We start from the raw sequence: 13,184 nt of genomic DNA on the forward strand, positions 1-13,184 counted from the left end.
CAAATATGAGATCTTGGAAATTGAATTTGAATATTGAAATTATATTTGAAATTGAAACATTTGAACACTAGGGGGTAATGAGAATGTTAATTTCTTTTGGATATTGCAAAAAAAGAAGTGATGTTGGTAAGAAGGCATTACTACTAGCGTTTTGGATTGTAGTAAGGCCAGGATTGTGTGCCTCGGTGGACCTAGGAATCCTTGCCGGTGAATGGTCATATATACGGTAAAGCCAAGAGGTGGATTTCTCTCCGTTGGACCTAGTAGTCCCGGGATGGGATGTACGGTAAAGCTTGGAGAGTGGGTCTCGGTGTAGGGCCTAGTGATACCTAGATCTTATTGTGGATTACGATAAAGCCTAAGAGATTAAGAGGCACTAAAAATCCTCACGATGTTGGAGGAGAACTCAGGTAGCATCCATTCTTGTTTGGTTATTGCTAGGTTGTGTTATATTCTTTCCATGACTACCCAATGCATAGGGGCTCCACAGGCATTGCCGGGGGATCATGGGGGGTGGCTACCACCCTTGTCACGGGGTAAGTAGGGGAGCGGTAGCCCCCCTGCATGGGATCCAAGAAAATCCCCTAGGAATTTTTTTGGACCCTATATTAGGTGGGCGGACCTACCTATGGTTTTCTACATGGATTTCGCACATGGTTTTGGACATGATGGTTTTCAGTCCATGGTATTTTGTAAATCTGGTCAAGGGAACTACAGTTAAGTTCTAATCCAGGGTTAATAGATTGGGGTGTATGGATGCTTCGACATGTATATATATGTATTGTAACATTGAAAGGAATAATAATAATGAAAAATCAATCTGGTAGTCCCCATTTTGGGATCCAGGGGAAAATATCTATTTATATTTGTTTTATGTTTTATGCTCTCACCATTGTTTATTTTTTGTCTTTAGAATTCATATGTAGGTAATTGTTTTACAAGGCTAAAACCTACATTTGGTATCAGAGTTTTTTTGGCTTCAAGGAGACACCTTTGTTGCTAAGGGGTTTTTTGCTCGGGCCTATGGTAGACCATGTTCAGTGGGAGATCTACGAGATCGATTTTTGTATTGAAAGAAGATGGCGAGCAGTGGAAAGATAGAGATAGAGAAATCTAATGGTCGGAGTTTTGATTTGTGGAAACTCAAGATGAAGGATCTACTAGTGGATAAAGATCAGTGGATCGCGGTAGATCCAGGTACTAAACCAACAACAATGTCAGTTGAAGACCAGGCGAAGTTGGCTCAGAAGGAAAAGAGCACAATAGTATTGCTGAATGTATCAGGGGAAGCTTCAGCGAAGGCTTTGTGGGACAAGTTAGGGACTTTGTACCAATATAAGTCTCCAGTGAATAAAATGTTCCTACGAAAAAAGTTGTATAACCTGAGGATGAAAGATGGAGACTTAGTGACAGAGCATATGAATGCATTTAATACTATGGTAAGCCAGTTATTATCTGTTCATATTAAAATTTCAGATGAAGATAAGCGCATCAGTTTTTTTGTTCTCTACTAGATTCGTGGGATAGTCTAGTTGTTGCAATAGGTAGCAATGCAACTGCCTTGTAGTTTGATGAAATAGTCTCATCTTTGTTGTCGGAGGAGATGAGACAAAAAAATATGGAGGGTCATAATGGTGATGCGTTCTTTGTACGAGGGTGATCCTAGAACAAAAACAAAAATAAATCCTCGAGAGGGAGATCTAAATCTAGAGGGAGATCTAAATCTCCAAGAAAACCTGTAAAGGTGTGCTCAAAATGCAGAAAGGAAGGGCACTTCAAAAGGGATTGTAAATATAAATCTCTTGAGAAAGGAAAGGGTTCTGATGATGCTCCTTCTACAGAGGCGAAAACCACCTTAAATGAAGTTGGGGATGTGTACTTGGCTTCTTCTTCAAGTACACATGTAGATCATGAGGCATGGTTGATTGAATCAGGTGCATCCTTTCACTTCACTCCCCATAGAGAGTGGTTCTGCGAGTATGAGAAATATGATGGCAACGATGTCTTCTTAGGGGATCAAAGGAAGGCTAGACTTGTTGGTCGTGGAAAAGTCAAGTTGAAGTTGCAAGGTGGAAGGATTAGAACACTTTCGGGTGTTCTGCATATTCCTGCATTGGCCAGAAATATGATTTCTGTAAGCAAGCTGGATGATGCAGGTGTAAAAATAGAGTTCGAGAAAGATACCTGCAAGATGGTTCAGGGAGCACTGGTATTGATGTGGGGAGTTCGGGTTGGAACTCTCTACAAGCTTCAAGGTAGCACTGTTATTGATGGGTGCAATAGTTCTATGGTTCCTGGAAGTGGAGCAGAAAATCTAGTGATCTCTGGAGAAAAGACCATGCTATGGGATCAAAGGCTTAGACATATTGGACAGAAGGTCCTTCAAATACTTCATGGTAAAGGTATGATAGAAGGTATGTCTAATAGCTCTCTGGATTTTGATTTATGTGAAAATTATGTATATGGGAAGCAGAATCGGGTGAGTTTCCCTTGGTGGTAAGAGGGTGAAACATACATTATAGCTTGTGCAAAGTGATGTGTTTGGACCTGTCTCGGTTCCATCACTGGGAAAATTTATGCACTATGTATCATTTATAGATGACTTCTCAAGGAATACATGGATATATTTCCACAAGCAGAAATCTAAAGTCTTTGACAGGTTTAAATAATTTAAGGCTCTGGTGGAAAACCAGACAGAGAAGAAGATAAAGGTGTTGAGGACAGATAACGGTGGAGATTTTTGCAAGATGGAATTTGAAGAGCTTTGTAAGAAGTGTGGTATAGCACGGCAGAAGACTACTCCATACACACCTAAGAAAAATGGAGTTTCAGAAAGAATGAACAAGACGTTGATGGAAAGGGCAAGAAGCATGCTCAGTGGTGCCGTATTAGGATAGAATTCTGGCAAGAGGTGGTGGAGACTACATGTTACGAGGTCAACAGATCACCTTCATCAGTGCACCATCAGCGTTGGAGGATAAGACTCCACAAGAGGTATGGTCTGGTAAGAAACCTTCTCTTTCACATCTAAGGGTATTTGGATATGATGCATATGTACATGTTTCAATGAAAAAACGAACAAAGTTCGATAGTAAATCTAAAAAATGCATCTTTATTGAGTACAAGGATGGTTTAAAAGGTTATAAGCTTTGGAACCAAGAAACAAGGAAGGTTGTGTACATCCGAGATGTGGTGTTTAGAGAGTGAAATATGTTATTAAACATGAAGTCCTACCAAATGAGCCTGAGAAGATATAGTTTGAGCTAAAGGAGGAAGAATCAGACTCAGAAGAGGAATTAGAAGATGAAGAGCCACAAACTCCGACTGCAATGAGATCAATTTGAGAAAGAAGGCAGCCAAAAAAGTATAGTCCATCTGTTTTCTGTTCAAATTTTTCTTTATCTATTACTGATGATGATCCCAGAACTATGAGGGAAGCAGTAGATTCAACGGATTGAAAACTCTGGAAAGAGGCCATGGTTGATGAAATGGCATCTTTGCACAAAAATGAGGCTTGGGATCTCGTGGAGTTGCCAACTAGAAGGAAATCTATTGGCAACAAATGAATGTTCAAGAAGAAGAAGAATGAAGAAGGAAAGGTGGAGAAATACAAAGATCGGTTGGTAGCAAAAGGTTATTCCCAGGTGTCGGGAATTGATTTTGGTGATATTTTTTCTCCTGTTTCCAAGGTAACTTCTATTATATTACTTTTATCTATTGTTACTACTTTTGATTTGAGGTAGAGAAGATGGATGTGAAGACAACATTTCTTCATGGGGATCTAGAAGAAGAGATCTACATGAAGCAACCTGAAGGCTTTGTGGTGAAGAGTAAGAAAGAACTAGTATGCATGTTAAAAAAGTCTCTGTATGGGTTAAAACAATCACCAAGGATGTGGCATCAAAAATTTGATACATTTATATGGGGACTTGACTTCACCAGAATCAAAGCAGATCATTGTGTGTATTTTAAATTAATTGGTCACTGTTTTATTTATCTGGTCTTGTATGTGGATGATATGTTGCTGGTTGGAAATGAAAAAGAAATTACCCAGGATTTGAAGACTCAATTGTCCTCCAAGTTCGACATTAAAGATATTGGTGCTGCAAACTATATTTTTGGCATGGAAATTAAATGAGATTGGGAAAAGAGGAAGCTTTGGTTAAACCAGAAGAAGTATGTCAAGACAATATTGTAGAGGTTTAATATGCAGGATAGTAAATCGATGAAGGTTCCTATTTTTGTAGGTGTAAAGTTATTTGTTGAACAGTGTCCCAAGATACAAGAAGAGGAAGAGGACATTTCTCGTGTTCCATATGCAAGTGCAGTCGGTAGCCTGATGTATGAAATGGTATGTACTAAACTAGACATTACACATACAATGGGAGTATTGAGCAAGTTTATGTCAAAACTATGAAAAGAGCATTGGATAGTAGTGAAGTGGGTTTTCAGATATTTGCGTGGCACTAGTGATTATGTTTTGTGCTTTCAAGGAAGACTAGGATTGGACAGAGTTGGGGACATCTATGGATTTTTTGATGCGGACTCGGCTGGAGATTTGGATTAGAGAAGATCTACAAGTGGGTATGTGTTTAACCTATTTGGAAGTACAGTGAGTTGGATGAGTAAGAGACATTCTGTAATGGCACTTTCAACTACAGAGGCAAAATACATGGTAGCCACTCATGCAAGCAAGGAAGCAGTTTGTTTGCAGAGATTGTGTTAAAGTATGGGGTTAGTACAATAAGCTATAAGGATAGATTGTGATAACCAAAGTGCAATTTTATTGGCAAAGAACTTTGCTTATCATTCAAAGATAAAGCACATTGTTGTTCAGTATCACTTTGTGAGGAATATGATTGAGGACAAAAAGGCGTTGTTGGTAAAGGTGGACACTTTGAAGAATACTGCAAATGCATTGAAAATGTCTGTGAGAATTGAGAAGTTCTCTTGGTGTAGAGAAACAATGGGCATTGCAGGGCTAGATCAATGATTAAGCTCTCTTGTGGCCCCCTGTGGAAAGAAAACAACAAGTGGGAGAATGTTGGGTTGTGTTATATTGTTTGCACGACTACCCCACGTGGGAGGGAGAGAGGGTAGGGGTTGGAAGGCCCCCCTTATATGTTGTGTGGGGTGCTGCTACCCCCTTTTTTGGGGGGTAAGCAAGGGGGTGGTAGCCCCCTTGCAAGGGGTTCGGGGCAGCGCCCCAAGAAATTTTTTTTGGACCCTATATTAGGTGGGTGGTGCTACCTATGGTTTTGTGCATGGATTTCGCACATGGTTTTGGGCATGATGGTTTTCATTCCATGGTATTTTGTAGATCCAACCAAGTGAACTACGGTTATGTTCTAATCCAAGGTTAATGGATTGGGGTTTATGGATGCTTCGACATGTATATATATGTATTGTAACATTGAAAGAAATATAATGAAAAATTAATCTGGTAGTCCAGATTTTGGGATCTTGGGGAAAATCTTTGTTTATATATATTTTATGTTTTATGCTCTTGCTGTTATTTATTTTATGTTTTTAGAATTCATATGCAGGTAATTTCTGTAAAGGGTTAAAACCTACAGTTATGAGTCCCACATTCATGCTTAGAATATGACATGGGGGTGATTGGCTGAAGAGAGACTTGGCTCAGCCAATCTATGGTCGGGTGGAATGTGGTAGTCCCATCTCTAGTTGGTTTTGCATTCATTAATGAGAAATTCATTCCCTTGGTCCTCATGTGTAAATGTATTGGTTTATATGTGGATTTTATGGCTGATATTTTTATGGTATTTCTATTGTCACTATGTTGGTTATATGTATGTTTTATGACAACATCTATGTATGGCTCTTAGTGTGTTTTTACTTGTAAATGAATGGACAATGTATCTATGACCTAATAGATGATAATGCAGCAAATGACATGAGGGAACAATGGTTTTTATCAATTATCACATAGAAATCCCTATTCTTAATTCTGTTGTTTACACCTGTAGATTACATGTTTGTGATATGTTTGACAAAATCTCTGTCATGGCTAGTAGGGGTCTAGTTAAGGGTTTGTTTAACTAGTTGCTTCTACTCCATTGTTTCCCTGTTATTTTACTGCTCTTAAGATATCATTCCATTCTGGGCAGTGACCTGGGCTTTGGGCCGAAAAAAGTGGCTCAAATCCCAGGGACGTTGGCACATAACTAGAAAAATTAGTCCCTGGACGTTGGCATACAGGGCTGTGAGAGTGTCCAGAGGTCCCTAGATATTGGCATGCCCCTAGCAGGAGAGCGTCTAGAGGGAAAGTGATCATAAGCTTCAGTGGGACCCAGGGGCAAGCTACCTAAAGTGTTGGCATGGTTCTTAGGGGTCCTGTAGCTGATGTGGAAGGTTTTTATGTTGTGTTTCTGTCGATTCCATTTCCTTAAGGTCACATAGGAGGTTGAATCCAATAATAGTAGTCTCTCATCGCATGTACCCCGGTTGGCCAATTACTTGGGTAGATGTGGGAGGAGGGTGTTACAGATAAGAAATAGCTAAATTGTTTTTTAATTTTTTCTGTAATGGAAAATGATGTGTGAGTGTCAACATAAGGTCCATGAGCCATGTGAGCATTTCATTAGCCTCTGTAGAGACTTGGGTTAGTTACCAGACTCGGCTAGCTAGGCAACAACCTGGAAAAACTATCCCCGGTTCTCTTAGATGTCCAAGGTTTTTGTTATGGGATTTTTGAAATTGCTAAACTACATAGTACCACAATGATAAAAAATAGTTGTATTGTCAAAATCTTTAACCAAGATGTCTAACGAAAAAAAAATTACCAAAATATGAGATAGTCGAAAGAATACAGGAAGTCTATTTGAGTTAAGCGATAAATGAAGCAGAAACCCTGAGGGTTTTGAAAATAATGTACCGTAAATATATCAAATATAAATTTTGTAAATATTCAGGTGGAAAACATTCAGGTCCAAAACAAGTTAAAACTCGGAGCTAAAGACTTTGATAAACCCCATATATATAGTGAGGTTGTGGTTATGGGATTTTTTGAAATTTCTAAAGTGCACAATTACACAAAGCGATAAATGAAGAAGAAACCCTTAGGGTTTTAACAATATTGTAATGTAGATATTTGAAGAATTTTTGTTTTAAACAATCAGCTTCAAAACATTGAGCTCGAAAACATTCAGGTCAAAAATAGGTTAAACATCAGACCTCATGACTTTCATAGACTCGATATATATAATGATGTTGTGGTTATGGGATTTTTCAAATTCCTAAACTATAGAGAACCGCAACAATAAAAATTTACTGCGTTGTCGACATCTTTAAGAAAAATTGTGAAATACAAAAAATGACGAAATTCTCAGATAGTCGAAAGAATACATGCAACTCTATTTCAATTAACTGATAAATGAAGCAGAAACCCTTAGAGTTTTGAAAGTATTGTTCTGTAACATTTAATAGAAACATATTCAAAATATTTTGAACATAACATTTCTAGCATAACATTTAATAGAAACATATGGAAAGTATGAAAATAATCATGTTGTTTCAGTAAACAATTGTCTAGTAAACCCTAACTACCCTTGGATAAGGCATTCTTTTACAATGGGAGAATAGATAGTGGTGTCTACGATCCACCAAGAAAGAAAAGTTGAAGAAAAGAAGCAACAAGCTCATATTATTAAGAACTTGGCTGATCTGAGAAGGAGAGGCACAGCTGGGAACGAGCCGACAACCATACCTGCATAGCAAAGACAGGGAATTTGCTAATTAATAATATGAGGGCTTAAGATATCAAAAGAAAAATGTGAGGCAAGAAATTGGGTGCCTCTCTAAGAAAACAGAGTCACAAATGTAAGCGGCTAGAGGGATTCGTTCCCTGGAGTCGAAACTTGTTCTGGTCGACTAATTTTTATAGGGCTCTCTGGAAGTACTCTGCGACCTAAAAAGCAAGAAAGAGAGGCTGAGAGAACAACACAATAGCGATTCAAAACCCTATATGTTCAAAAATTAAAAGATTTCCAAGAACGGTTATAAACCTAGTTCGTTGAGAAGTGTATTCTTACCTATGGAAAACTGAAGTTCACGTATTGTCTGCATGGCCTTAGGGTTTTTCCATATTTCTGGAGCTCAACCACGATGCCGTGAGTGATGTTGAATCTATGCCATAGTTGAAGCATTCAACACTATGGTGAAACGACTGACAGTCGTGGTGAAAGAAACGTTAACGAGTGATAGCCATGGTGAAACAACATTAACAACTATTGACCATGGTCAAACGAGCATTGTGCTCCCTCTGCACGCTCAGGCGTTGACTGTATCAACAGAGATGGCAGAGCATTGGTTGTGGGAAACTTAGCGTGAATGAGAAGTTGGAGGCAGATGGGGTAGGGTTGAGAAACAAGCTATGTGCTGCCTCTGTGTCATTGGGGATCAACTGTATGACTAGAGATAACAGAGCATCGGCTGAGGGAAAAAATGGTGTGAATGAGAAGTTGGAGCGGTGGATGGGGTAGGGTTGAGTAACCCTAAGTCGTGTAGATTTTCAAGAGCCATTCGATCGGTAACCCTGCGAACGACAGTGGAGACATCATTGGTTGTTGTTTTGTTCTGACCGGAAACTACAGCTGGCGAATCGGGAACCTTCTGCATATTGTGGCACCAGTTGTCTTTAGGGTTACCAGTAGGTGTGGGTGGGGGTTCGGGAACATTCGGTGTCTATGGTTATAATACAATATTTTCATATCGACGTGAACCTTGCGATTATAACCGGTTATAATACAATATTTAACCGGTGGGTCTTCGCATTCGGATCAAGTGCGTCAACATTCACTCGCGGAGGTGACCAGCTACAAGGAAATACCAGCAATAGCAGAGCAAGTGGAGTCTCGCCTTCTGGTGAACGGTACATATGTATTTCATTACTATTGATCTTAGTTAAAAATATGAAAATGTTATGATATGTTTCTTGAAATGAAATCCTAATGTATTTCCCTTTTAGTTGCATTTTGCTGTTGAAAAAAAAATATATACAGTCTGGAACATGATCCTTACACCCGCCAAGTTATCTGCTTTTACCTCTAGATACTCATACTTGATTAACCATTTTCTGTGTCTCTCTGATCTTATCCATCGAACATTTGGTTTCCTGAATAAAAATCGTATCTGATTTTTCTTCTTTTATTCGATTACTAAAGTTTCTTTGTTTCCTTTTACTTCTTAGACCCCTAATGTTCCAGGTTGGAAGCTTCATTAAGAAAGGTTTGTAAAGGAGTAACTGGTAAGATCCTTCATCTTACCTGAGTTAATCATAAGTTTTCCACATTCGGACAGTAGCTCATTATGTTTCTTCCTTCCTCTTTTCCTACCCGTGTTCTTTGTAGAAAGAACCAGTGTATCTTCCATCGTTTTCACTCCCCTATTCTCCTGGCTGTCATGGTTTCTTTTGACTCCAGATCAATTTTTTTGTGATCTCCAGAGGAAGAGCTGTTGAACCTTGTCAAACTCAGCTTTTGGAAAAGATTCAACCCCTTTAATGATTCCCTACTCCAGAAAATTTTCTAGATCTAAATTCTCCCTCTCTAGAATCTCCTGCAATTCATGGTCTTCCGTTCCTGCCTCACTTGGAGCCATCTCGTGGTCCCTGCCGAGCTCCATCATATTTGGCAAGTCATCCATTTGTTACAAGCCAACATTTCTTAGTGTTTGAAGGATTGTGCGAATCTTTTAGGTTTTACATGTTCATTTAAGGGTTTATAATATTTATCTTTGGGTTTATATAACTTGGGTTTATAATATTTGTTCATTGGGTTTACTTTTATTCGCTTTGGTTTTTAATGCTATAGTAGTAATATTTTTATTACATTTTTACTAACCCTATTGATTGATAATGTAAAGAGAAGGATTTTTTCCAACCCCTTGGCTTTATAGTCACCATAGTGAACCATAGTCTACCATAACCGAGTTGTGCATTGTAAAAATGCTTCTATTATCGAAAAACTACAGTGGTGAACTTTGCTCAAACTTGTTTATTTAAGGGGTTGAATATTTATGTCTTTGGTTTATAATACAAGTCAATTGGGTTTAATATTTTTTGCTTCAGTTTATCATTTGCTTGGGTTTTTTATTCGTTTCGCTTCGGTTTAATATTCGCTACAGTTTTTACTATAAACCAAATGGATTTATACTAAAACCCCAAGGGACTATAAGCTCAAGGGAATAATATTAACTGAAGGGATTATTACTAAAAACCCTAGGGTTTATATTCCATTGGGTTTTTAGTATTAACCCCTTAGGTATTATATTATCAATCCCTTTGGTATATTAATCTAAGTGTTCATATTCATAGGGTATAATATTATTCATAGGTTTATATTTCCCTTGGGTTTAATATTATTCGTAGGTCAATCATGGTCAGCGAAGGGTTTATATACCTTGCATTTATAATATTAGCTCATTGGGTTTAAGAATATTAGTCCCTTGGATTTATAATATCTTGGGGTTATAGTATTGACCCTAGGGTTTCTTATTCCCAAGGGTTTTTAATATCAATCGCTTGGGTTTACTAATGTAAGGTTTCATATTCGTAGGGTTTTATACTAAAAGCCTAAGGGAATAATATTAAACCCTAGGGATTAATATTATGAACCCAATGTATATAAAAACTAACAAATACATTATAGACCCTAAAAAGTTGAATGAATGGTGGATGAATGAAAAAAATGCTGCATATTCAAGCCAAATAACCACTTCTACTATGCTTAACCCCAGACATGGGTGAACACCCCCAGACTACAAGGGTTTTAACCACCAATTACTCACAGTTTTAAAGAAAATGTGATGATGGAGAACACTGATCACACCAGCAGTGCAAAAGACCTTGTGATGGCCAACTGCAACCAGTTAAAAGGTCTGTAAATATGTTTTCTAATACACAGACAGGATGACAGCTCTCTGGCATTAAAATAACATAAACCTGCAAACAAATTCAATGATACATGCTAAATCCTAACACAGAGGTGGGATGACAACCCATCTAATGCTAAACATTAACAGCGCATGAATAAATGCAAAACAGGCACAGCCTGGAACAAGAAGAAGAAGTGGACAGTGAGCAATTAACAGCAAAAGAAGCTTGCATTAACTGAAAATGAAGACCAGACGCTGCAAGTATCACAGCAGTCACAATCTCCAGAAGTTGAACCTTACAGCAAAATAACACTCATCAACCTGATTACATCTTTTTTCTGAGTATATATAGAATTTGTTTACAAAAACACTCTGCTGAGTTCCATGAGGAGGGATCATAATGGACCACCCACTCATATTAACTCTTTTGATAATTTTTCTGCTACAATCTGATGGTCTTAATGAATAAATCGACCTTTTTTTTAATCAGTTGTCCTTTTCTGAGCATATGGAATGTAATGTGTACAAGGCTCCATGACTAATTAATACCTAAATCTGCTCGAAGTCGTCCTTCTTGTCCTTGACCGTGTTGTCTTTGAATGTGGCAGCTGAAATATTAACTGCGCAGAGTATTGAACATGGGCTCCTTTCTCCTTCAGGTGCGCAAGACTGCTCAAAACACAAAAATTGCATTAAAACTATCGGGAGGCGATGGAAGGCACAGAGGCAACATCAGCCATCGGATCACGAAAATGAACGGTACATATTGGATTTAGGGAGCTATCGTGCATAGATGAGAATGGATGTACGAAGATCCACCGTCGGATCGCAAAAATCAACGGCGTAGATCGTTTGATGAGGGGTATAGGGAGATTAGAAAATCAGGATAGACGAGAGCCGTTAGATTAGGGCGCGACCAATCCAACGGCCATCGCACGAGGAAGATGAGCACAAGTTAGCGAGAGGGGACCATACCGGAACGGCGGTAAGTGGTTTCCCCGCACCTCCTACCGGGGATGGGTGGTTTACGTACATGGAGGAGCGATGCAATGAAATAGCGTCGCGTGGCAAGCGGGAAACCGCTTCCCCGCGGGATAACAGTCGACCGGTTTACGGAAGCGAGGGCTGCGATAACCGTTAGATCTCCGCGGGATAATCGGACGGCCCAAAATTAACATGTATATTGGTTGATATGACAGGTGATCTGACAGGTAAGGGCCTGCCAATAAGTTATGTTTTTATTGTATGCGCGCGGTTATGAGAATAATAGCATATGGGTTTTGAAATTAAGCAAATAAAGGTTTTAACCGAACAATGAGACTTACATGGGGTTTTGAAGTGTTTGAACAGAAAACAAGTAGGAGCCGGGGAAAAAGAGTTTATGCTGGGTTTTGAGGCAAAAACCGGGATAAAGGAGTTTAAAGGAGAATAAGGGGAATTTAAGGGGAAGCAGGAAACATAGGTGGGAGTTATAAGGAGAAAAGGGAAAATGAAGGAGAATGATAAAGTAAAATGCTGCAAACTCTTTGCCACCAAAATCGGTATTGCCCAACAACTATTTTTATCCATCAAATGTTGCAAACTGTAGCAGAGCTAACACTGGCTCCTTCTGGGGATGAGATCCTCCCTGTGAGGTCTCAAGAACCTGCAAACCATTTCCTTTCCAGCTGAAAACACATTAACCAAAATTCCCAGTGTTCCATTGGACATGGAGTCTACTGCATCTAAACTGAAACTGATAAAAACACAATATTTACAGTGTTTAAGGCCAAAAGACCTTAAACAACATAAACTTTCAAAAACCACCCATTAACTGGGCCATCAAAAACTGTTTCTCCTCCCATACTTTTCAATATGAAGGTGTTGTTCCCTTGAACTTGTGAAATGATTAAAGGCCCTGTCCAAACAGCATCAAATTTCCCATGATTGCCTTTCTTCTCCTTTAGTGCACCCCATTTCAAAACCAAGTCACCAATCTGAAAATTATTTGTTTTAGCCTTTTTGTCAAAGGCTTCCTTGATCTTTTTCTGATGCGTTGTAGCCTTTTCAACCAGAGGTTCTCTAATCTGATGTATTTCTGCTAGATCAATGATCCTTTTTGCCATGTCTTCTACCTCATTCTGCTCTGTTTGAAGGAATTTAGCCACAGGGAGAGTTAATTGAATTGACAATACAGCCTCAGTGCCATATACCAGCTTGAAAGGAGAACTTCCTCTGGATTTTTTAATGGTCACTCTGTCAGCCCATAGTGCATACTTGAGTTTTGAATCCCAATTCTTTTTATTGTCCTC

The 13,184-nt window shown here is 38.8% G+C and overlaps 1 protein-coding gene across 7 annotated transcripts in view; it reads right to left on the reverse strand.

Moving 5' to 3' along the window:
- The window catches only part of LOC149227305 (uncharacterized), a 68,667-nt gene that overhangs the window by 39,300 nt on the left and 16,183 nt on the right, over positions 1–13,184 (reverse strand). The gene's annotated exons all lie outside the window — the stretch shown is intronic.

Source organism: Pinus tabuliformis, chromosome J (genome assembly GCF_031772625.1).
Source record: "Pinus tabuliformis cultivar Carrire ecotype Pingquan chromosome J, CPIR1, whole genome shotgun sequence".
Taxonomy (NCBI): Eukaryota; Viridiplantae; Streptophyta; class Pinopsida; order Pinales; family Pinaceae; genus Pinus; species Pinus tabuliformis.